Genomic DNA, 25,166 nt, shown 5'->3' with positions numbered 1-25,166 from the left:
ATAGCAGGCCTTTACTAACAGCTTCTTTACATCTGCCCTATCGAACCACTTCATAATTTTTAAGATCTCTATTGGATCATCCCTCCACCTTTTTTTTTTAGAGAAATCGTCTGCACAATGAGGGAGAATATGGTAGTGATTTTTTTCAGGCTTCTGTCTCTATATAGACCATGATAATGGTCACAGCACTGTATCTTTATACTAATGTTATGATTTCATTAATCTGGAGGTATCAATGTGCAAGCTATCAGAATCCTTGCCTTTAACACACACTAGCCATGAGTACAAATCCACATCCAAAACCTGAGCTTATCAAAATATGGGTGGTTCAGCAGGACTGAGTTCAAACTAAGCTTTGCAGATTCAAGCACAGATAAGCTCTGAGGTTTTATTGTAACTGAAAGTTGGAGCTGTGCCAAGTCTGCACTTTGCTATTGAGCTTGACAAGAAAATAGTGACTTTTAGAAGTTGAGATTTGAGCTGGATTTACTTTGGATTTGCTTTAAAGTTTATGTGAAGCTGTTCACTCATGCCTGTAAAGCACCCTTATAAATATTCTAAAATGCAGTTTAACCATTTTGGGAAATGGATTGATGTGGGTTGCCTCAGAACTGTACTCTCAAACTTGACTGAAGAGACCCAGCCCTGATTGATGAGCCAGGGAAAAGTCCTTTCAAAAGTTGCAAACAAGGGTTTTTTGTGGATAGAGGTGTGTGTGTGTGTAGTCAGGTTCTCTGGGTGTGAACAGATTCATTACAGCCTCGTGTAAAGTCAGGCTCGGGTATAAAATTAAAACCTGACCCGATGATAGCCAACCCGGGCCTGAGTCCTTTAATTTTTTTTAATGCCCGACCCGACCCGAAAATAACTAACATATTATTGAAACAGATAAAAATCGTACATTAAAACGAAAACAATCGGAAACAAAACAGTATAGTCCAGCCCGACCCGAGCCCGAATGCTAGACGCAGAATACAGACCTGACCCAAACTTGAACCCGACACATGTTGGTGGGGTTCGGGTCGGGTGGCCAGGCTTTAGGCTCTTGCTCAATTTTCAACAGTATTAGTAGAAAAAATGCTGCGGGCAGTCATGAGTCATTGCAATGTCAGTTTTGTTTCTCACTAATGGGTCTAACCTGTGGAATGTGACTACAATTCTGTACTGTGTTTTTACAATGATCTTAAAAGTTTTTTTTGTGAGAAAATCTTGAAAATGTTCCCAATGGATCAGAACATATGAAATGGTGAGTTATGAACAATTGTGCAGAATACCTGTAAAACCAGGCCTACTTAACTTGTGTATTCTCGAAGAACACTTTATGAACTCCTGGGGCTGGCCAGGTGGACTGAGGTGGTCTTTTCAAGCATGGCAAAATATACTTTTCAGAAAGGTGCAGGGTACTGGGCAGTGATATTATTTTTGAGGCAGCACCAAATTATTAAAGGAGGGCCATTTATCGATTCCCTCTAAGCATCAAGGAGACCCAGGGGATCATGAGGACTTTGATACAGGGACAAAAAGAAATATAGACGTTCCACAGAGCTAGTTACCTCGAGGCAAAGAACCTTATAACTGAGTTTTGAAGCTGAGTTGGAGGGGACACTACTGACTTGCTGCAGTTTATTTATTTCGCTGTGGCAACTGGACCTCAGGGCTCATGAGCACTTCCAAAAAGAAACGTATGCTGCGTAGACTAAAAGACAAACACTGAAAAAAAATAATACTGGAAGAAGCACATTTAAATGAAGGAGCATTAAATGTATCTGTAAGCTAGAACTGTTCAGAGGATGCCTGAGCTCCAGAGAGAGCATTTGTGAATTAGCCCCAGAGGGTTGAGGAGTGTGCTACAGCAGCATCAATGGGGAAGATATGTAGTGCAGGCATTACCTGTTGAAGAGTGATTCATTGCCATCGTGATGGCCCCTGCAGTTTGGGAGCCTCTGCTCTATGAGAATCCATTTACACGTTGCTAATTTGCCCAGTTACTGCCACGCTGGCTTCTTATATGTCTACATGTCCAAAAATACATTGTGCTTGGGACACAGGAACAGACAAGGATATGCTCTCTGTGTATCCATAACAGCTTTATTTTTTTGTTGCCTACCATGAAAGGAATGGGCAAGAATTCCAATTTGAATGAGGGATTAATGGAGCCCAAATTAGAATTGCTTAAAATATTTGAATTTTAGTCCAATCGGGACCTGATCTGGTTCGGCCTTTAACATGCTGAGCTGCAACAATTATTTAATTTCTATTGACCTGTTATTGACTTTCAGTCGATATGGTGTGTGAACTAGTTTGGTGCTTCAAGATATTGTGCTATGGAGTGGTAGCGTGTGAAGATGTGTCTATAATCCTGGGTTTTCCTCAATATGGTTGTGCCTTCAAGGGAGCTGTTGAACAGATTTGAAGAGTTTTTCCACTGGGAACAGGGAGGCCACTCTTATTCATTTCTCAATACCCAGTACAAGAGCAGCATAGAAAGTTGCTAGTGCTCTCTCGTGTATGATAAGGGTGGGGGTACAATGTATACTTCTATCAGAAAATGAGAGATTTCTTTTGTTTCAGTTGGTAGCACTCTCACCTGTGAGTCAGAAAGTCATGGATCCAAGCCCCACTCAAAAGACTTGAGAACATAATCCAGGTTTACACGACAGTGTAGTACTGAGGGAGTGTTGCACTGTTGGACGTTCTGTTTTTGGGGAGAACGGATAACTGAGGCCCCGTCTGCCCCCTCAGGTTGATATAAATGAATCCGTGGCACTATTCAAAGAAGAGCAAAAGAATTCGCTGGGCCTGGCGAATATTAATCCCCTCGACCAACATCACTGAAACAGATTACCAGTTCATTTATTTCATTGCTGTTTGTGGGATCTTGCTGTGTGCAAATTGGCTGCCACTTTTGCCTACATTATAACTCTAACTACACTTCAAAATTGGCTGTGAAGCACTTTGAGACATGCTGAGGTTGTTAAAGGCTCTATTTAAATGCAAGATCTTCCTCTGTTGGAATGGACAAAATGTTACATGAGAATGGGTTACTTTGCTCTATCCTGCCAGCTGATATTTCTGGCTAGCTTCCTCAACTTTTTTTGGGCGGTTAGAGTAACATTCACAAAAATGAACCTATTTTGTGATATCAAATGCAGTAAGCTGTGAATTCTGAATTATATCGCACTTTGTAGCCACCTTTTGAAATTCAGTAATTGTCAGTTAAATCTTTGATGGTCAATCTGTTTCGAGTAAGATCTTTTAAAATTTATGACTCCCTCAATAGGACCAAAGAGTTCTAACTGAAAAGTGTAGTGTAAACACAATGAAAATTGTGAGTAGTACATCAATCTTTCCTTACTGCCTTCAAAAACCAAAAACCCATGAACCTTCTGAGACCTTACAGTGCTGCACCATATCACTAACTATGACAAGGTAAGTATATTATTCTCAACCTCATCCATCTCTGATATAGGCTGGATTACAAACCCAGGAAAGGTTGAATAATGAGGCCATCTTCTGCATAAAAAATTTGCAACGAATGTTCTTATTAATCAGGAGTTTTACAGCATTATTTATTAATTACAGTAAACAAAATTCATTCCAAATTGACCAAAGGCTTCACAAAGGAAAGAGGAGCACTACTCACTGCAACATGACTCGAGTGTGATAATGATGGCTTTAGTTTAACAATGAGCAGCAGAGTTGAAATAAGTGAATTTGGTTTTGTCTACAATGACATGAGCCATATTTAGTGTAATAATGAAATTAGATGGGCCCAGACTGCTAGGAAATATTTAGTGGCATTAATGTTGTAATTAATGTTCAGTTCATACTTTGTGTAAGGGTGGATGTTAGAACTGTGGCTATGATGGCTGCCTCTGTAATATATAATACATTTATAATCATCATCTTGTAAATATCTTTATTGCACTATATACCTGATCTCCAGCAATAGATTTCTCAAGTAAGAATCCAAGACAGCAGTCAAAAGGATTCATTCAAAGTATTTAAGAGCAACCTTATTGGGTTATCTTTGATTAGTTGCTATTGGCTAGTCTCAAATTCCCGATTTGTAGTTTTTTCGTTGTCGTAACAAGTATGCTTATGTGCACTCCAGTTTTGGAATTTACCAATGAAATTGGCAACTCCAAAACGAGAAAAGTACAAATCACCAATAGCAACTAATCAAAGATAGCCCAATGAAGTTGCTCTAAATACTTCTAATGAATCCTTTTGACTGCTGTCTTGGATTCTTACTTAAATTGAGAAATTAATGGTGGAGATAAAGTATCCAGTGTAATATAGACATTTTAAAAATTACAAGGTTTACAAGATGATAATTAAACAGGCTTATATAGCAGCATTTGTATTTTGAGCATGGTTTGTTGAAGGCCCTTTTTGAGAAACCTTAGGCCTGAGCGCTCATGAATTCTCAGAGCTAACACCATTGGCTGTATGTAAGCACTCATACATTGGCAGGTACAACTCTCAGTAGAACTGTGTACACTCCCAGTATGTTTAATGCAAGACCTGCCCACTTTCCCTGTCCAATGATGGAGAAGCATTAGCAGACGGGGAAGCTATTCTTAGCAAGAGTGACAGCAACTGGAATTTCCCATGTTTGTCTAAAATAGTAAAACATGGTAGATCATAAGCTTTGCGTCTTTTTCTGAGGTAAGTTTGTTGGTCAATGTGTAAGTTACTGTTTTCAAGGGAGTATTTTTTTCAGCAAAAGCAACATGTTATAGAGGTGACCAATGAAGATTAAACCTGAAACATTTGTCAGTGTTTAAATGATGCTCTGTAACTTATTCTAAACAGTTACAGCTGTTAACATTTCTTTGTGTATCTGAACAAGAATTCAATAATAGCAGGAAAAACTGTCTAATATGAGGTGAAAAGCTTTGGATGACTGTACCATCGCTCAAATTTGAAAAGAGCTACTGAAAAAGATCCAAAATGTGAACATATTTCTTCTCTAGAACCTTTGAGCATCATTAAGTACTGTTGCAGAGATATTTGATAAGGAATGAAGAAATATAAATTAGCTTAAAGTTTAAAATTTTATATTTTGTATTCCTCACCATAAAGCCTATACTTTAAACAAATGGGACAGTTTTCCTGCTTGATATTTCAAGTTAATAGCTGGCACATGTGCACTGATTTCTTTATTAATGGAATTGTGCTATGCCAGGGGGGACAAATGTACTTATTTATTAATTGGGGGCGGGGCTTGGGGGTAAGGAAAATAGTTTTTTAATTTATTTTTTTCAGTCAAAAAAGACTTCACTGTATTTGAGCCTGCCCCTCTCAAAATTATTTCCAATTCATTTCAGTGTCAGACACATCCCTTTCCCAGTCCCTCATTGAGCACCTGGCTGTAACAATGCAACATCCTTCTCACTGTGAGCAATTCCATGGGTGGTCTGCTGTACACATAAATATGAAAAATGTACTGAGACTTGTCATTGCACTTCAGAAGTCAGATTTTTAAAGCACCAACAAATTACAAACCACATTATTTTACAAAGTATATAAAAAGTGCGAAGACAGCCAACCATTCATCTCTAATTAGCCTCAAGATATTCCTAATGGTAATTAATTCGTAATTATTATACCCAGTTAGCGTGATTAGGCCTTAAATGTCAGACCATGTGGAACATAGCTCTAAATTAAGAAACAGAATGCATTGGTAGAACGCTGTTCCCTTTATAAAATAATACATGGGCTGATTTACCTTGAGCAATGCCACATTAAGATTTGCTAGTGTGTGCCCACTTGACAGAAGTAGAATTTTCACCTGCCCAGCCTTGTCACTTGTGTCTTAAAAAGTTTATCTAATAGTAGACTTACGAGCAAATGCCACCTTATCATGGTTTGGCACCTATTTTGGAAATGATCCAACATCAAATGTATCTGGTTTCAGGAGTGCCTAATTCAGCTTGGAACAAGCATTTCAGGGTCTGCTGCAGCATGAACTGTTTGCCCAACTGCTGTTGTGCCTTGTGGCCTGTGCTGTAGCCGCTCCCGGCTGTTTTACGAACTAAGCATGATGAAAACTTGCCAGCTTGATAATGCCACCCCTGCAGTTTGAGTTGTTGGAAGTGTCAGTGATCGTTAAGGCTTAAAAAAAAACCACAACTCCTCACAGGAACAAGTGCTTCCTAACATGACTGGATCACCAATGTTGTTCATCAACCGCTTTGACCATCCAAACAGTTACTGTGGCAATCACCTCCATTTTTGCATGTGGAATTTTTAAAGCTGCTATTTCAGATAAGTAAAACCATTGACTGACAACAGACCCCATTTTTAGTCCCAGGGCTGCATTAACACTACAATTAATGAGTGGATAGTGTTTCTCACTTTCACTGTGACTTAATGTCTGCTCTCCACTTACAAGGAGAAACTCACTCTGTGAAGAATCCCAGACTCAGGATCCACATGCAATTACTCTGCAGTGAAGTGTGCTGTTGGAATAATACTGAGAGTGCCCTTGTTTGAAGAGTTAGTAAAATTACATTAAATGAAGAAAAAAAATTGTGATTGTTGCACAACTACATTTAAATGTAAGCTGACAAGGTAATTATTTGGGAAGTCATCTATGAAGAGCTTTTGCAGTTGAGCTGAGAATGTAGGCTTTTATTATGTGCTCACTCTCTCGATCAGTTCAATTGCTGATTAATTTTCCTGTGATGTACTAATGGCTTTTAACTTGTAGTTAAAAATCAATTACTGATATTGAACAACTGTGGAGATGGGAAGCCTTTCTTTTCTGTTTTTAGCACATAATATGATTTACAACATTCCACGTTTCAAACTGTAATAACCTACATTGCGAGTTTGGGGGTTTTAAACCCATCACTATTCTAATGTCTGCCTCTGAGAGGCACTACTGGCTCGGAATGAGCATTCACTTCCTGTCCACCATATTGGAGGCTAAGGAGGCCATTTTTTATTTGTTCATTCATGGGATATGGAGTTGCTGGCAAGGCCAGCATTTATTGCCCATCTTTAGTTCCCCTGGTGGTGAGTCAGGTTCTTGAACTGCTGCTGTCTGTGTGGTGAAGATACAACCATAGTGCTTTCAAGGTGGGAATTCCAGGATTTTAATCCAGTGACAATGAAGGAACAGCAATGTATTTCTAAGTCAGGCTGGAATGTGACTTGCTGGTAAACTTGCACGTGGTGATATTCCCATGTGCCTACTGCCCTTGTCCTAGGTGATAGAGATCATGGGTTTGGAAGGCGCTGTTGGAGGAACCTTGGTGAGTTGTTGCAGTGCATCTTGTAGATGGTATAGATGGCTGTCACTGTATGCTGGTGGTGGATGGGGTGCCAATCAAGTAGGTTGCTTTGTCCTGGATGGCTTAGCACCCAAACAAAGGTGCTGTGAAGCCAAATTTATAGGCTTCTCAGGACATTGTGTGTCCTTTTGTCTCTTATCCTCCATGTCTGAGGTCTTGGGCTCAAGGTCGAGGACTTGTTGGGGAAGGAGTACTTGACCTCATGGAGGTACCTGTCCATTCTGGCTCGTTGTGCTGGCGGTTCTCTAGAGAGCAGAAGTGAAGACATGGCATAGATGTGCTGTTGCTGGGTTTCCAGACTGCACCAATTGATGCTGGCAGATGCCGTTGTCCAGCTACAATGGTTTTGTACTTCCTGCCATCTTCTAGCAGTGCATCAATGCTGTGATCTTTCTTTTTATCCAAGAGATCTTTCTGAAATGCTTCAGTGAGTGTTGAGACCAGCTCTGACATCTCAATTTCTGAGAAATCACATTCGTTGCCCTTACTATAGCATCAACTGACAAGCTGGTCTATTGATTCCTATGGCTGTTGCCTGTAGGACATCAATGCCAGGTGGTAAATACTAAAATTCACCTGTAATCGGAGCTGATCTTCTAGCACTCTCCATATCTTTGTGGGATCTTTCTGGTCCTCTTTAGATGAGCCAGAGGTGTAGATTCTGTGTAATCCCTCATTTCCAACTGCTATCAGAATTTTTACAGCCTGGTCTTCTGGTTCTGCAATCACTTGGTCTGCATTCTTTGTTTGAAAAGTTTGAAGTCAGATAGGATATTAATGGCCTTCCAGTTCATGCTGGGAAATATGGTATCTATCTTTCTGCTGTTCTTGTGCTTAAAACTTGCTTTAAGATATGTTCAATGGCTCTGCTCTGTTTCCTCTTTAAGAAACTCTTTGTTATTTAGACTAGCTGCTTGGATTGAGAGAAGCAGGTGTTTGACTAACAAAAACAAGAAATGCTGGAATCACTCAGCAGGTCTGGCAGCATCTGTGGAAAGAGAAGCAGAGTTAACGTTTCAGGTCAGTGACCCTTCTTCGGAACTGGTGTTTGACAGTGCTCTGTGTTTATCCTGCTTGCAGAACATAAGTCTGTCTGTTTACACAGCTGTTCACTAGGCAGGTCAGTTGCTTTTTTTTGCTAGAGTTTGTTTACGTTCTTCACGCTATAGCAGTTTAATGGTATCTTATAGCTGTAGCTGCCTGAATGGAAGCTCTTCTTCATGCTCAAGTAATTTAATAAGTTTTTAAGACTTTAGCTGAGTGGATGAGGACTTTGCAGTGATCAGGGTTCTCTTATGCTTTTGTAATCGAATGCCTCATGTAATGGTGCCAACCTCGATCAGCCTTGAAGAGGAGTCGGGTTTTCCTTGCTTTTTTTTTATGGAGTCTTTAGAAATAATCAATCTTTTCAAGCACTTCAAAGCTTGTTTTTCTTTAAGCCAGTATTCCTCAACTGTCGGCACAATGACTCACCCCATTTACTTGTAGCCTGTTGTTCTGAGCTCTGTCTTCCACAGCAAGAGGTAAGCCCTTGTTCTTTCAACTTTCTGGGCCAGTATTTCTGTTGAATTTTCTCTCCAGTGGCTGTAGGAAGGGTAGTTTTTACAGCTGTTTGATCTGTGGTCTTCAACTTAGACTTTGTCTTCTCACCGCAGTTGCCACCATGTAATGCATTTTTTATGTTGTCTTATGCAACATAAATGAGATGTGTGGAGTCCAGTTGGTTGAAGATCTCAAACAGGTTTATTACAGCTACGCTATTATAGACAGCATAGAGCAAACTATTTACAAAACCTTACTCTGGTGCTACAGTTGCAGAGTGACGCTAGCTTGTATTCACATGACTGCATCCTGATACTTAGCTCATTAGTATACTAGATCTTAAAGGGACATCACTCTTTAAATGCAATCATACAACAATCGCCACCAGCAAAGATCATGTTTAGTAGACAAGTGCAGACGATTCTGCCAAGCCATCATCTGTCCAAATTCTCCAAGATGCAGGAGACACTGCTTGAGAAACAGGGGAGAGTGAAGATGGTGCATGACCAACACGCTGGGGAGGAACTACCTCAGCTACACGTCGGGCACAAGGTCAGGGTCATACACCCCATAATGAGAACATGGTTACCCTCAGAGGTATCCAAAGTATGCAGTGAACCTAGGTCCCATGAGATTACAACATCTAACGGAGCGGTGTTGAAGAGGAACTGAAGCTAAAAAGAGGTGTGCAATACTCCAATTGTGCACAGTGGACTTAAAAGAACACACTTCGACGATGAGGGTGTGATGGAACAACAGGACCACAGCCAACACATTGACAACATGTCTGCAAACCAAAAACAGCCAAGGGTGAAATCCACATCCTCAGAAGGTGATACCGTAACCAGATCTAGAAGAGTTGTCAAACCACCAAAACGATACATGGACTCTTAAGCTTCTATACTTGTAAATTTTATGATCTATATCCCGTATAACTAATTTTAATATTATCTAATTTTATGTATTTTTACTTGTAGCATACGAGACTTATCTTTGGAAAGAAAGGGGATGTTTTATGATTGCCTTAAGAGTGATGTCCCTTTAAGAACTCAGTATGCTAATGAGCTAAGTACCAGGCTGTAGTCATATGACCACAAGCCAGAGTCACTCTGCAACTGTAACACCTAGAGGCAGGTCCTGTAAATAGTTAACTCTGTACTGTATATAATAATTTAGTTGCAATAAACTTGTTTGAGATCTTTAGCATAACTGGACTCCACGCATCTCATTTATGTTGCATCAGACAACGTAAAGATCTCATTACAATTAACAGCACAGCAAGTAGTTCAAAGCAGTTAATTTCTGAACATTTGCTTCCTGTTGTCTGCAGAAGGTTCATAGAGATGTGTAATGTGTAAAAAGCATCCTTGGTTTGTGCTGAAAGGCTGAGATCCCAGCCTGGCAGTAGTTAGAATAAAATGGCAGTCCCAGAATGCCAACACATTTCCATTAGCTGGCAGCAGTGCTCTCCCTGCCATGGCAAAGAGCAAATCTGCCTCACGTGGTGGTGCTATGTGCCTTAGGCAGCACATACACCACCTCCTTTATGTTACAGCACTGGCTCTAAAATTGAGACTGCAACATAAACGGGGTGTAAGGTATATGTAGTCACTGAAAGGCAACTGCAAAACATACTTAATTTGTATCGCTAAGTTCTTTTTTTTAAATAGAAGGCTACTCAGTAAAGGATTTTTTAAAAATTTGAACTAAAAATGATCATTAAGAGTTAAAAGAAAGACATCTCTGGTAATGGGACAAGAAAATGCTTCAAACCCCTTGGGTGCTGTGAAGTAGCAAATGATTTGTGTTATGAGTGAATGAAAGAGCTGGTAGCCAAAGCAGGCTCAGAACTGCTGGCTCTGGCTCCCGGCAGCCAGTTTTCAGTAATGCACTTGGTTATTTAGCAGTCACACTGAGGAAATAAAATGTTCCCTGAAGTCCCATCTCCACAGTGAGCCATGGTTCAGATTCAGTCTGAATCAACTGCCAATCTGAATTTAAATGCATGAGGTAAGCATAATGGATCGACAGAATTTAACTGCAACCAGTCTCAATTAAATTCAATTAAGTTTAATTTTATATAAATGCTGGGAGCCCGCAGTCAAGAACAAATGCCCATTCCCGATGTAACAAATCCTTCAGTGTTCCTATTTAGGGTGAAGCTTGTGGCTGAGTGATGAGGAATGGAACTTCAGATCATTTGCTGCAATGTAACCATTCTCCTCAGTGCCCCACCTGCCCCGCACTTTATTCCAATTATGGGTTTCATATCAGGGTGAATCTGGTTGAGGACTCAAAGTGGGCATTTGGCAACTTGAGGTTGAATTGCCACGAGTTCTGTTTTATGAAAAATATCTTGTGTTGTTACGAACTCAAAGCAGCATGCAAAATGATCTTCCTTTTCATTTAATCATCACTTTGTTTTCAATCCCTTCATTCCTGCCAATTGGGAGTGACGTTTATGTAATGCATATTGTTGAATTTAAAAAGACCCTCACCCTCCAAGTAGTTGCGCATGGGAAATGTGGCAGGTAGTTTGAGGTTAGCAAGGTCCCACGAACAGCAATGAGATACATGAGCAGATAGTCTTTTTGATGATATTAGTGGAGGGAAGAATGTTGTCCAGGGAAATTTCCCTTGTTCATCATTGCTGTGGGATCTTTTATGTGCAGCTGAGAGGACAGATGTTTCAGTTTAATGTCTTCTCTGAAAGCTAGAACTTCTGACACTGCAGCACTCCTTCAGTACTGAGATGTACTGCACTGAAAGTGTCAACCTGGATTATGTATTCAAGTCCCTAGAGTGGAACTTGAACACACAAACCTTTGATTCAGAGGCCAGTACTACCACTGAGCCAAGACTGACACGTCATCACTGCATAAATATTTAGATGTTCCTATGGGTATATGAAGCTCAATTAGAAAATAGGGCTTTAATTCAAGTGATCTCCAGCTATAGCTGATTTTAAATTACCAGGGTCAGTTGAAATATACCCCAGGCTGTTAAAAGAAGCCAGAGAAGAAATAGCAGAAAGTTTGTCCATCATTTTCCAGTCCTCACTGGATACAGGTGTGGTGCTGGAGGATTGGAGGACTGCTAACGTTGTACCTCTGTTTAAAAAGGGAGTGAGGGATAGATTGAATAACTACAGGCCAGTCAGTATAGCCTCAGTAGTGGGCAAATTATTGGAATCAATTCTGAGAGACCAAACAAACTATCACTTAGAAGGGCACAGATTAATCAAGGGCAGTCAGCATGGATTTGGTAAGGGAAGATCTTGTCTGACTAACGTGATCAAATTTTTAGAAAAAGTAACAAGAAAGATTGGTGAGGGTAATGCAGTTGATGTGGTCTACGTGGATTTTAGCAAGGCTTTTGACAAGGTCCCACATGGCAGACTGGTTAAAAAAAAAGCCCATGGGATCCAGGGAAATGCAGCAAGGTGGATACAAAATTGGCTCAGTGACAGGAAACAAAGGGTAATTGTTGACGGGTGTTGTTGCGACTGGAGGGCTGGTTTAAATTACGGGCGTTCCGCAGGGCTCAGTAGTGGATCCCCTGCTTTTTGTGGGGGTATGTATTAATGATTTGGACGTAAATATAGGGGGCATGATCAAGAGGTTTGCAGACGACACAAAGATTGGCCGTGTGGCAGTTAGTGAGGAGGATAGCTGAAGGCTGCAGGAAGATATCTATGGATTGGTCAGATGGGCAGAAAAGTGGCAAATGGAATTCAACCCGGAGAAGTGTGAGGTGATGCATTTGGGAAGGTCTAACAAGGCAAAGGAATACATGATTAATAGGAATACTGAGAGGTGTAGAGGAAGTGAGGGACCTTGGAAAGAATGCCCACAGCTCCCTGAAGATAACAGGGCAAGTCGATAAGGTGGTTAAGAAGGCATATGGAATCCTTTCCTTTATTAGCTGAGGTATAGAGTATAAGAGCAGCGAGGTTATGCTGGAACTATATAAATCATTGGTTAGGCCACAACTTGAGTACTCTGTGCAGTTCTGGTCACCTCATTACAGAAAGGATGTAATTGCACTAGAGAGGGTACAGAGGAGATTTACGAGGATGTCACTGGAAAAATGCAGCTATAGGGAATGATTGGATAGGCTGGTGTTGTTCTCCTTGGAACAGAGAAAGCTGAGGGGAGATCTGATTGAAATGTACAAACTTTGAAGGGGCCTGGATAGAGTGGATGTGAAGGATCAGTTTACCTTAGCAAAGAGGTCAGTGACTAGGGGAAATAGATTTAAAGTGATTGGCAGAAAGATTAGAGTGGAGGTGAGGAAAGTTTTCTCACCCAGAGGGTGGTAGGGGTCTGGAACTCACTGCCTGTAAGGGTAGTAGAGGCAGAAACCCTCAACTCATTTAAAAGGTGTCTGGATATGCACCTCAAGTGTAAAGGCCTGCTTGGGTCTACAGTTGAAACCTGACCCGAGCCCAACAGACCCACATCTGACCTCAGCCCGAGCTGGCCTGGGTCCTTTGATTTTTTTCCTGTGCCCGACCCGACCCAACCACCGGAATGAAGTTGATCATATTAAAGAGGTTGTGCTCTACCTTGGATGGAATCACTTACTGCAGACGAGTGCGGAGTCCAGATGCACATTGCCATCCTGTCTGTCACTGTGTGCGACCCGACCCGAGCCCGCATGCCGGACCCGAAAGAGCGACCCGACCCAACCGAATCTGACCGACGTTGTTGGGCCTGGTCGGGTTCGGGTCGGGTAGCCATGCTGTACTCAAGTGCCGTAACCTGCAGGGCTATGGACAAAATGCTGGAAGGTGGGATTAGTCTTGGTGGCTCATCTCTCGGCCAGCACCGACACGATGGGCCAAGTGGCCTCTTTCTGTGCTGTAAACTTTTTATGATTCTCTTGCAGATAAGCCATCAGAGCAGAATGATATTAAATGTTTAATTACTGTAACTTTACAAGTTAATTTCAATAAACTAACAGTCTCTAATCTCTAGCCAACTGTAGCACTAGTTGACAGGAACAGTCTCCCAGGAAAAGTCTTTAGCACAGTATATGACAATAATTAGTCACTACCGGGATATTAAAATGATTGGACAATACTGTCGGTGTTTACATCTCTTAAGGGCCTCACCTGTCCTATCTCTGTAACCTCCTCCAGCACTGCAACCCCCTGCAGAACTGTGAATTCCTCCAACTCTGGTTTCTTGGGCATCCCTCTTCCCTTCAGATCGCCATTAGTTACTGTACTTTCAGCCATTTAAACTGCATGCTCTTGAATTCTCTTCCTAAATTCCAATCCTAATTCTCTTCCGAAACCCTTTTTCTCCCTCTCCCTTTTTAAGATGCTCCTTAAAACCTATCTTTTTGACCAAGCTTTTACATAATATAAGCTCTAGGAGCAGGAATAAGCCATACGGCCCTTCGAGCCTGCTCTGCCATTCACTAAGATAATGGCTTAAATCCACCTCCTACACTATCCCCACATCTCTTAATTCCATCAGTAGCCAAAACCTGTTGACCTCTATCTTGAATATACTCAATGAGCATCCACAGCTCTCTGGTGTAGAGAATTCCAAAGATTCACAACCTTTTGAGTGATGAAATTTCTCCTCCTCAGTCCTAAATGGCTGACCACTTATTCTGAGATGATGATCTTATGTTCTAGATTCCCCAACCAGGAGAAACATTTTCTCAACATCTACCCTGTCACACCCCTTAAGAGTTCTATATGTTTCAATTTGATTATCTCTCATTCTTCCAGTTTCCAGGATTATAGGCCTAGTCTACTCAATCTGTCCTCATAGACTCACCCCCTCATCCCAAGAACCAGTCTCATAAACATTTGTTGCACTCCCTCATCAACCTCAGGTAAGGAGACCCACAACTACACACAGTACTCCTGGTGTCACCTCACCAATGCTCTGTATAATTATATTAATATTTCTTTACTCTTGTACCCCAATGCCTTTGTAACAAAAGTTAACACACTACTTGCCTTCCTAATTAAACCTGCATGCTAACTTTCTGTGATTCATGTACAAGAACACCTAGGTTCCTCTGAATGCAAACATTTCCCTGCCTCTCACTGTTACGACTAGGTGAGAAAGAGGTCTCGGGGTCGCTTTCAGCTCTCACCTGGTCTTACTATAACAGGGTTTTATTTTTAAACTATTGTGTTTTTAGTTCCCCCTTGGTGAATCCTTATTCACCGCTTTCCAACTATAAGGCAAAGAAACCAGCACAAACAGGCATTCTCAGGTTTAAAGAAGAAAAGTGAAATTTTATTGAACTTAAAACTTAAACTCTAATTTGGTTAATGCCACGGATACACAACACGCCCATGCTAGCATGCACACGCGATACACACATGCAAATAGAGACAGAAAAGAGAAAAATAAAGTGGAAAAGTTTGAGGCAGTATCTGAAGAGTCGTTGTTACGGCTCTTTGAGCTCGCTGTAGAGTCCTTGATTGTAGGTAGATCTTGCTTTTCGTTGGGGCCCAGTAGTCGTCTTAAACCTTGTTTGCTGTAGGAGACTTTTCTCTCTTGGGGTTCGTGTATCTTCAGTGGATTCAGAGGCTTGTGAGAAAGAGATAAGGGCAGACATGAGAGAGATCTTCTCAGTCCAGGAGCAAACAGACACTTTCTGCCGAAACTGTTTGTACAAATTCAGAAAGCTCAGGTTGCCCAGCAAGTTAGTCATGTGACTAGCTGGTTTGACCATGTCCGTTTGTGTGTTTGGCCATCTTAGCAGTCAACCTGGAATGCGAGCTCCCCCACCTTCAACATGTGGTGATCAAAAGTCCATTGTGGGTTGAATGTTAGGGAATGGCTGCTTTGTCCTTCCAAACACTGTCTGTTAATATGCAAATGTCTTTTCCAGCCACGGCAGATCTGTTCAGCAAGTCCTCCCCTCACTCCAGTAACAGCTTAAAATCAATGTTCATGACAAAATTAATCCATCTGTACAGTATCCGGGAATTATTCAGGTGTTGAAGGCAATGCACATCAGAGCAATGAGGCCGATCCTTCATGTCAGGAGTCTGAGTTGTGAGGTGAAACTGGAGAGAATTGACCCTATCCTGCTGGAAAAGATTCATCAAAGAGGTGGTCTTATAAAGGTAGATGATAGTAAATGATATGGAAAAGGTTAATCCAGAACACTGCTTTAAATTTAATAGTGACAATAAGACAATGGGACTTGGGTTCATATTGGTGTAAGTTAACTTTAGGAATGTTATCAGGAGGTTCACACAGTAATAAATAATTGGAATGAACATCCAGTCAGAATGGTGGAAATTAAAACAGCAGATTAATTGAAGAAACCATTAGATGCTGCAATGTGGAGGAGAAGGTTCCAGTTGGTTGTATTAAGATGGGCCGAATGGCCAACCCCATCTGTCAGTATCTTGTATTCCTACTTATTCCTGACCTGAGTTTTTGTTTTGTTTTGTGGGAGCCTTGCTATTCATAAGAATTCAGTGGAAGAAGCGGTTTTGAAAATAAAATGCAAATGACTATGCTGCAGGCATTGAAACCTACATAATAAGCTTACTGTGCGAATATTTCAAAAAGAAACCAATGTAGGTAATGTGAAACTCAATTTGTTTAGATTAATTCAGGCTCAGTGCCCTAACAGTCATGTAAATGAAACACTGATGATTCAACAACTCAAGCTTTCATTTTCCATCAAAGAGATTTGACAACTACACCAACGGCCAGGCTTTCAATGGCAAAATTTGGAGGCAACCAGATCGTGGGGAACATACCCCATTTCACAAGACAAGTAATATTTTTCAGGAACCATCATGGGATGTGGGCGTCACTGGCTAGGCCAGCATTTATTTCCCATCCCGAAGGTGGACTGTAGAGCACCATCAGGAAATGTATCTTATTTGTATTTTAATTAGCATTTTTTTTAGACCAAGTGTGACAGCACCATCTCATTTTTGTGTGACTGACTGACTGACCGGAGGTATCTCCATCTGACAGACTTGAGAATACATACTTGGCAAATGGATCTTCCCATTCAAATTTTTCTGAGGGAAAAATGGTCTGTGCCTCATTACGTTTTGCAGACAGAAGAAAAACATTATTTAAGCTATTAAACAAAATGCAAAATGTGCAAACTGTTTCTAATTTTAGAGTGATTTACTTGGTGACACGGTTCCTGGAGTAATGGAGAAGTTCGTACAGAAGTTGTCAACTGCACAGCTAAATCTGTTTTAAGTTGTTCCTTCCGAAGTGGCCCAAGGATGTAAGCCAAGAGAACAGGTTTTGGATACCTGGTGTATGTTTACATTTACATCTGATTTCCCTTGCAGATGAGCCTTCAGAGGAGATAAGAAAGGTCACAATACTAAAAGTTTATTTATGTAGTGATGTCATTGTACCTCTTCAGTTTAACTTCAATAAACGTTCCATTACCTTTTGCCACTGAGTGGCAGGTGCAATATTCCACAAAAAGTAACCTTCTCTCCAAGCAACAAAACTTGAATTTATACAGTGTCTAAACATAGAGAACATCCTGAGGCACCTTGCAGAGAACATTATGCTTAAGTAAATAAGAAGAACCGATGCAAACCATAGTGGGAGTAGTAGTAAGGCAACTGAAAGTTTGATTGAAAAGATGAGTTTTAAGTGTTTCTAGACATGGAGAGAAGTGGAGAGCTGGAGAGGTATCACAAGATTAGGATCAACATCGCTGATTGCTCTGAAATCACCAATGATACAAAAGGAGGAGAACGTTTAGATGGCCAGTGTTGATGGATTGAAGGATGTGAGAAGGAATGTAAGGCTGGAGAAGATTAGAGAGGTAGAGTGGTGTGAGGTCTGGGAGGGGGGTTGAAGGTGAGAGCAAGGATTTTGAATTCCATGTGTTGGGGGACAGGGTGAGAATGAGGGTGATGAGCAAACATGATCTAATACAGGCAGGACTTTTTTGGACAAGTTGAAGGTTATGGAGTTTGGGTGAAGGGTGGCTGCAAGGTGGAACACAGCGGAGAAATTTAGAGGTGGCAAGAGCACACTCGGGTTTCAGTGGCAGTCGGGCAGAGACTGGTGACTTTGTAGCTGTAGAAGTAAATAAGATGTGGAGTTTGAAGCTTCGTTGTAAGTTGAACAGGATGCTAAGGTTTTAAATAGTGGTGGGGTGAAGTCAGTGGCAAGGTAGCAAAATGTATGCCAGGGCCGAAAAACGTGTGTTTAATCTCTCCAATGTTCAATTACGTACGAACATACGAATTAGGAGCAGGAGCAGGCCACTCGGCCCTTCGAGCCTGCTCCGCCTTTCAATAAGTTCATGGCTGAACTGATTACTCCACATTTCCACCCATCCCGATAATCATTCACCCCCTTGCTTATCAAGAATCTATCTACCTCTGCCTTAAAAATATTCAAAGTCTCTGCTTCCATCGCCTTTTGAGGAAGAGAGTTCCAAAGACTAATGACCCTCTGACAGAAAAAGTTTCTCCTCATCTCTGTCTTAAATGGGTGACCCCTTATTTTTAAACAGTGACCCCTAATTCTAGATTCTCCCACAAGTGGAAATATCCTTTCCACATCCACCCTGTCAAGACCCCTCAGGATCTTATATGTTTCAATCAAGTCGCCTCTTACTCTGCTAAATTCCAGCGGATACAAGCCTAGCCTGTCCAACCTTTCCTCATAAGACAGCTAGCCCATTCCAGGTATTAGTCTAGTAAACCTTCTCTATACTGCCTACACTGCATTTACATCCTTTCTTAAATAAGGAGACCAATACTGTACACAGTACTCCAGATGTGGTCTCACCAATGCCCTGTATAGTTGAAGTATACCTTCCCTACTTTTGTATTCAATTCCCCTCACGATAAACTATAACATTCTATTAGCTTTCCTAATTATGTGCTGTTATGTATTTTAACCTTTTGCGATTCATGCACCAGGACACCCAGATCCCTCTACATCTCAGAGCTCTGCAATCTCTCACTATTTAGAAAATATGCTTTTATATTCTTCCTGCCAAAGTGGACAATTTCACACTTTCTGACATTGTACACCATTTGCCAGGTCTTTGCCCACTCACTTAACCTATCTATATCCCTTTGTAGCCTCCTTATGTCCTTTTCACAACTTACTTTCCAACTAACTTTGTATCATCAAATTTAGCAACCATACTTTCGGTCCCTTCATCTAAGTCATTTATATAAATTGTAAAAAGTTGAGGCCCCAGCACAGATCCCTGTGGCACACCACTCATTACATCTTGCCAACCAGAAAATGACCCATTTCTGCCTACTCACTGTTTCCTGATAGCTAGCCAATCTTCTATGCATGCCAATATGTTACCCCCTACGCCATGAGCTTTTATTTTCTGCAATAACCTTTGATGTGGCACCTTATCAAATGCCTTCTGGAAATCTAAGTACAATACATCCACCAGTTCCCCTTTATCCACAGCACATGTAACTCCCTCAAAGAACTCCAATAAATTGGTTAAACATGATTTCCCTTTCACAAAGCCATGTTGACTCTGCCTGATTACATTGAATATTTCTAAATGCCCTGCTATAACATCTTTAATAACAGCTTCTAACATTTTCCCTCAGACAGATGTTAAGCTAACTGGCCTGTAGTTTCCTTCTTTCTTCCTCCCTCCCTTTTTGAATAAAGGAGTTACATTCACTATTTTCCAATCTAATGGAACCTTCCCCAAATCTAGGGAATTTTGGAAAATTCCCTGCTATAATGTTGAAGGAAACTGACTCATTCCCTCATATTAAAAGATCCAGCACAGTGGCGCAGTGGTTAGCACTGCAGCCTCACAGCTCCAGGGACCCGGGTTCGATTCTGGGTACTGCCTGTGCGGAGTTTGCAAGTTCTCCCTGTGTCTGCGTGGGTTTCCTCCGGGTGCTCCGGTTTCCTCCCACATACCAAAGACTTGCAGGTTGATAGGTTAATTGGCCATTATAAATTGCCCCTAGTATAGGTAGGTGGTAGGGAAATATATAAGGACAGGTGGGGATGTGATAGGAATATGGGATTAGTGTAGGATTAGTATAGATGGGTGGTTGATGGTCGGCACAGACTCGGTGGGCCGAAGGGCCTGTTTCAGTGCTGTATCTCTAAACTAAACTAAACAACCCCATGAAGGAGGGAAGCTCATAGATTTCTCAGAGTGGTTTATGAACAAAGACCATGAATTTACTTGCTATCTCTGCCAGACTCCTACCATAACTCCAACAGGAGGCAAGCAGAAAAAGGTCAGGTGCACAGAAAATTGAGGAGTTTTCCACTCATCCTAGTAAGGGACGTTGCCTCTGTGTTTTCCTTAAAAAGCCACTGACGAGAGGTGGGGTGTAGTTGATGCGGACTCAGGGCAGAGTTGAGAGTTTCTGATTCTCTGGATTTTCCAGATGCGTGAGGCAGGTGGCCGGTGGAGATGCAGCAGTAGTGACGTGGACATCTGCCAGCCCTGTATAGATTAGGCGTCCTGCTACTGACCCTGCGAGCTCCAGGAGGTTAGCACCAACTGGTGCGATCCCAGTGCAAGTGTATGGGGTTGTGAATGTGCATTTTTGAGGCCAAATTCTTTCCAGACTATATCAATGCAAAAGTCAATTTTTGTATTCATCGCTTTCTATCTGCTGTTGATAAATATGTACAACAGACAAATTAGAATACATCAGTGATCTATAGGACCGAAATCTAAATTGATAATTGTTCATAGGTCTTTCGAATGTCACAGTTTCTTTCTCATGACAATTTAAAGCAGCTGAAAAGACTCCAGATTAACGCTGTACACAGCCATGTGCAAATCTGGGCATTTCATTTTGCACAGGACTGAAGAATTGGCTGAGAAGTGGCTCACCTCTTGATGCTGCTAATGCTGCTAATTTGACAGTACTACTGAGGTTAACTTCTCAAGGACAGTTAAGGATGGGCAATAAATGCTGCACTTGCCAGCAATGCCCACATCCCATGAATGAATTAAAAAAACTACATGATGCATGTTTTTCCTAGCTTTGTCCCTGGCTGCGCATTCATTTCAGTGAGGCAACAGGCTATTTGAAGCAGTCCAACGAAAGATAGATCATAAATAAAAAGAGAAAATGCTGGAAATACGCAGCAGGTCAGGTAGCACCCGTGGAGGGAGAAACAGTTAATGTTTCAGGTCAATGACCTTTCAGCAGAACATCCTTGTCCACAAGGTTGTTTGTCTACAAGTACAAACCACCTTCCACATTGTTGCACATTGTTCTGTGGAAAGGTCGTTGACCTGAAATATTAACTCTGGGCTGGAATTTCCCTGTGGTCTTCTGAACCCCACCATCAGGTGCAGATGTGGGTCAGAAGCCCGCATGAGGGAAGCAGTCACTCAATGTGATTGTCCCTGGAGCTGCCAATTAATGGCCAGAGGGCAGGCTCACCATCCAATTAAGGACGGACGGGCTCTTGAAGCCAGAGAGCCAATCAGAGGCTTTCCAGCTTGGAAGCAGCAGCAAGATGCCATGGCAGGTAAGTGAGCGAGAGGCCATTTCAAAATCGAGGTGCCCTCTCTCCAACTTTTTTCAATTTATAATAGAAAATGGCCTTGGTAGGGCGGCCTGCAGCTGCTGCCGCCGCACCCAGGCAGACAGGGAGAACTTCGAAGCCTACGTGGAGCACTGGCCCTCTGGTCTGCCACCAGGAGGCTGTCTCCACGTAGCTAAAGTGGCTCTCGCTGTCTCCAGGAACATGGAGGTCGACTGTAAAATCCCAGTCGGTTCCCTTCAATTGCTCTCAAGCGGCCGTTAATTCGTTTAATCAACTACCCACCGTGTGAGGGTGGGTAGCCTTGCTGCACCTCCATCCCACCTCCGGAAAATGGCCAGGAGGCAGAATGGAGCCAGGGAACCAGCATACAGGCCAGCTGTGCTATTTTCAGCTTTAGCGCTCTCCCGGCCTCAACAGAGGCTCAAAATCTCGCCCTCTGTTTCTCGCTCCACAGATGCTTCCTGACATGCTTCGTATTCCAGCATTTTCTGTTTTTATTTTAGATTTCCAACGTCTGCAGCATTTTGCTTTTGGAAGGATAGATAACTTTTTCAGTGCTTGGCACCGATAGTATGGAAAAGATGCTGTCCTCAGTTGGGAAACCAGTCAGCTTGTGATGCATTTTAATATGAAAAAAGCACAAGTCTTTTTTCAATTATTTTTAATGGCTTGAGAATTTAAAATGATAAAGCAAGAGATTACTACTCAAACACTATTTTTTAGAATTGCTGCATCTTTATTGTATTAGAAAATGTAGTTAGTATGAGACATTTACTGATGAAACTGAAAATGAACAGAGAGTGCTTTCAATACTTATTGATTATTTCCTTGAAAGATGCAGGAGGAAGAATAACAGCAACATGCCATACATTAATTATTATTATTCACATATAATTCCAGCCATTTCAGGGCGTTGTCATCAGCAGTATACAGTGTGTGTTGGCCACCAGAAAGCTTAGTTAGTAAACTTGCTACAACAATGTGGCAGGTGGTTTGTATTTGTCCACAAGGATGTTTGTTGTCAAAAATTATTTCAACTTTTGAGGTGCATTGTTCTCATCTCGTTCAAAGTCATAATAGTGAATGCATAATTACAAACAAATTGCTGCAATGCTAAGAGAGACGAGAGGTGAGATTTATTAAGTATTAACAATAGTACCACTAGATTAGAAACAAACTTAAGTTGTACCCTTGTTAAAGAAAAGTACAATAAGATTAACAGTAGTGGCTCCCTTATTTGTACCTATCTTGTGATTTTAGGTTTCACACAATGAGGGTAATTTTAACTCCCAAGAATGGATGGATTTGGGTCAGGTGAGAAGTTAAAAAATTTAAAAATTTCAAATCCGACCCACTTGTTGTATGATCGTTTCAAGAGTGATGTCTCTTTAAGAACTCTGTATGCTAATGAGCTAAGTACTAGGATGTAGTTATATGACTAGAAGGCATAGTCACTCTGCACAGCAACACCCTGGACAAAAGTTCTGTATATAGTTTTCTCTGTATTGTATATGTTTGTTTCAGTGTTGATTAACATAACACAAAGAAACTCAACACCACCCACTGTTGGTTTTAAGGGAGGTGGGCTGGGGCAGTGGGGGTAAGCAGGTGACTAATCTGCTCTCAGGAGGCAGGTCAGTCAGTGAAAGCTTTTAAGGAGCAGGTGTGCCTCCATTTTTACAGCTTTTTATTACCAGTTCCAGCCAAGTTTCCTGGACTTCAGGAAACCCAACAGGTGAAAGGAGGCAAGAAGACCAGATTCATAAGCTAAGTGTATTTATAGCACTGCGTGTGAGCCAGGAGGAGCAGGAAGGTTACCTCCAGGCCAAACAAGCTTACCTGCTATCCTCCCCATGATTAGCTGAACACCCCAGTCCCCTGATTTTCCTTTCTCCGACTCAACCCTGACCTCCTCATATCTGCAACTCCCTCCTTACACCCGTTATCTCTGACCTCCTCCTACCACAGTCTCCCCCATGATCTCTGCTCCATGACCAGGATCTCTTTTCCCCCCCCCCCCCCTACCCCCCCACACCCCCCGCCCCCCCCACCGCCTCCATCCACACAAGCACATCCCTCCCCACAATCTCTCTCCTTTCTGCTCCCTGGGTGTGGCTTTGTACCAATCTTGCTGCCTGACCGACGGAAAACCTGGTGGAAAAAATTTGAAATGCGTCCTGCTGTTAATTTCAGCAGGATGTCTGGGAAATCCGTACTTCCAGAACTGTTCACCCCGTTCTCCCACCTCCCCATCTCAGTAAATATTGGGGTGCAATGAGTTGATGACTTTATTGCTGGTGAGCTAAAATCCAACCACTTCATCATTGAAACACACCTTAGGAAGACACACCTCCCGTTCCATATTCTTGATGTGCAGTCCTAGATAGTTGAATGAGTATAAGGTGGAGGGATTCTCCTCACAGAAATTTGAGAGTTCAGTCCATTACAGAACATGCAAGTAATCTGCTAATTTGAAAACCGAACAGGGTTTTGTGAATAGTCAAGTTTCCATCTTTTATCAATTTGTCACATGAATACACAGCTGTCTGCAGAACAATACAAAACTGAGTTTCTGTCAGGGAGCATGGTGGCAAAGATAGCATGGTGGCAAAGGTGGCTGGTTCATAATCTTTGCTTTCATATTTACATTAGAGGCAATCTCTTATCTCAGAGGCAATAAAGTGGAAATATGTGCTGTTCTGACTCTTAAAAGGAAGTGTTTAAAGAACAAAAAAAGGGAGTAGTTCAGCTCCAGTCAGATCAAATTGTGCCATCACTGGAGATGCAGAGCGCTACCAACATTTGTGGCTACAGAGTGTGTACGATACCTGGTTAGCACTGTGTTCTGTATTATTCATGATAAGCATTGTTGCAGCCATCAATAGCTCAAAAGGAGGCAGGGCTATTAACTAAAATCTATAAACTAATCAACAGTTTTTTCTTGAGTTTCTGAAAAGTTAATAGAACTCAGAGCTGATTAAGAGGGAGGTTGCTTTCAACTTGATAGAGTTACAAATAAAAAGGTTACCGAGATTCTCTTTACCCACTTACACTTCAATCTTCCTTATTTGCATCAGCAGCACTGGGTCAGAGAGCAGCACTGAAGTGTAGAATAAAAAAAAGGTTTCTCAGGTACGTTGAATCGTGTGTGAGGGGAAAGAATTTGAAGTAGTCTGGATTTATTTCTCATTGGACCAATGACTTAACCAAGCGGCAAGAATTCCATACACAATGTAGTATTTATTTGCTGTACAATTGTCAAAGGATAAACATTTTGGAAGGAAGAAAAATGGCATGCCATTGTGCTAAATAATTCTCATTCATCCAGCGAAACAAATTTACCAGCTGTTGGCCATCCGTTATTGAAAGCATGTTGCATTATGTACTCCTGCAGGAATGTTGTATGGTACCTGCAAAGGTGGGAGAACAGAAGAATCTAAACAGTGTTGATCTCTTTATACACTTGAACAATGGAGGCGGGGAAGCAAATTTTTCTGTTTGCTAACTCTAGCAAAATCATTGCTATGTATGTAGAGAATATTGTGACGGAAATGGAAACATATTAATTTCAGCATATGGGACACTACTGAAACTTATTTTTAACTGGACATTACACAGAACTTATATAAAAGAGTCACAGAGCTTAACAGCTCAAAACATGGTTACACATTGCATTCTGAAAATGGTTGAATAGAGAGACAATGGGAGTGCTCACTGATCCAATTAACAAGATTGATCTGGGCAATGGTGATAATCATCGTTCTTTGTCTGTATAAGAGCCAGAACTCCACCCAGCACCGAGTGTGATTGGAGAGCCTTG

At 41.5% G+C, this 25,166-nt stretch overlaps 1 protein-coding gene across 6 annotated transcripts in view; it reads left to right on the top strand.

Annotated features, from left to right (window-relative positions):
• Window positions 1-25,166, top strand: part of auts2a (activator of transcription and developmental regulator AUTS2 a) — a 1,290,268-nt gene that overhangs the window by 176,752 nt on the left and 1,088,350 nt on the right. The gene's annotated exons all lie outside the window — the stretch shown is intronic.

This window comes from Heterodontus francisci, chromosome 30, assembly GCF_036365525.1.
Source record: "Heterodontus francisci isolate sHetFra1 chromosome 30, sHetFra1.hap1, whole genome shotgun sequence".
In the NCBI taxonomy this organism is placed as follows: Eukaryota; Metazoa; Chordata; class Chondrichthyes; order Heterodontiformes; family Heterodontidae; genus Heterodontus; species Heterodontus francisci.
Note: the sequence above shows the minus strand (reverse complement) of the source record. Positions and strands in the feature narration are given on the sequence as shown.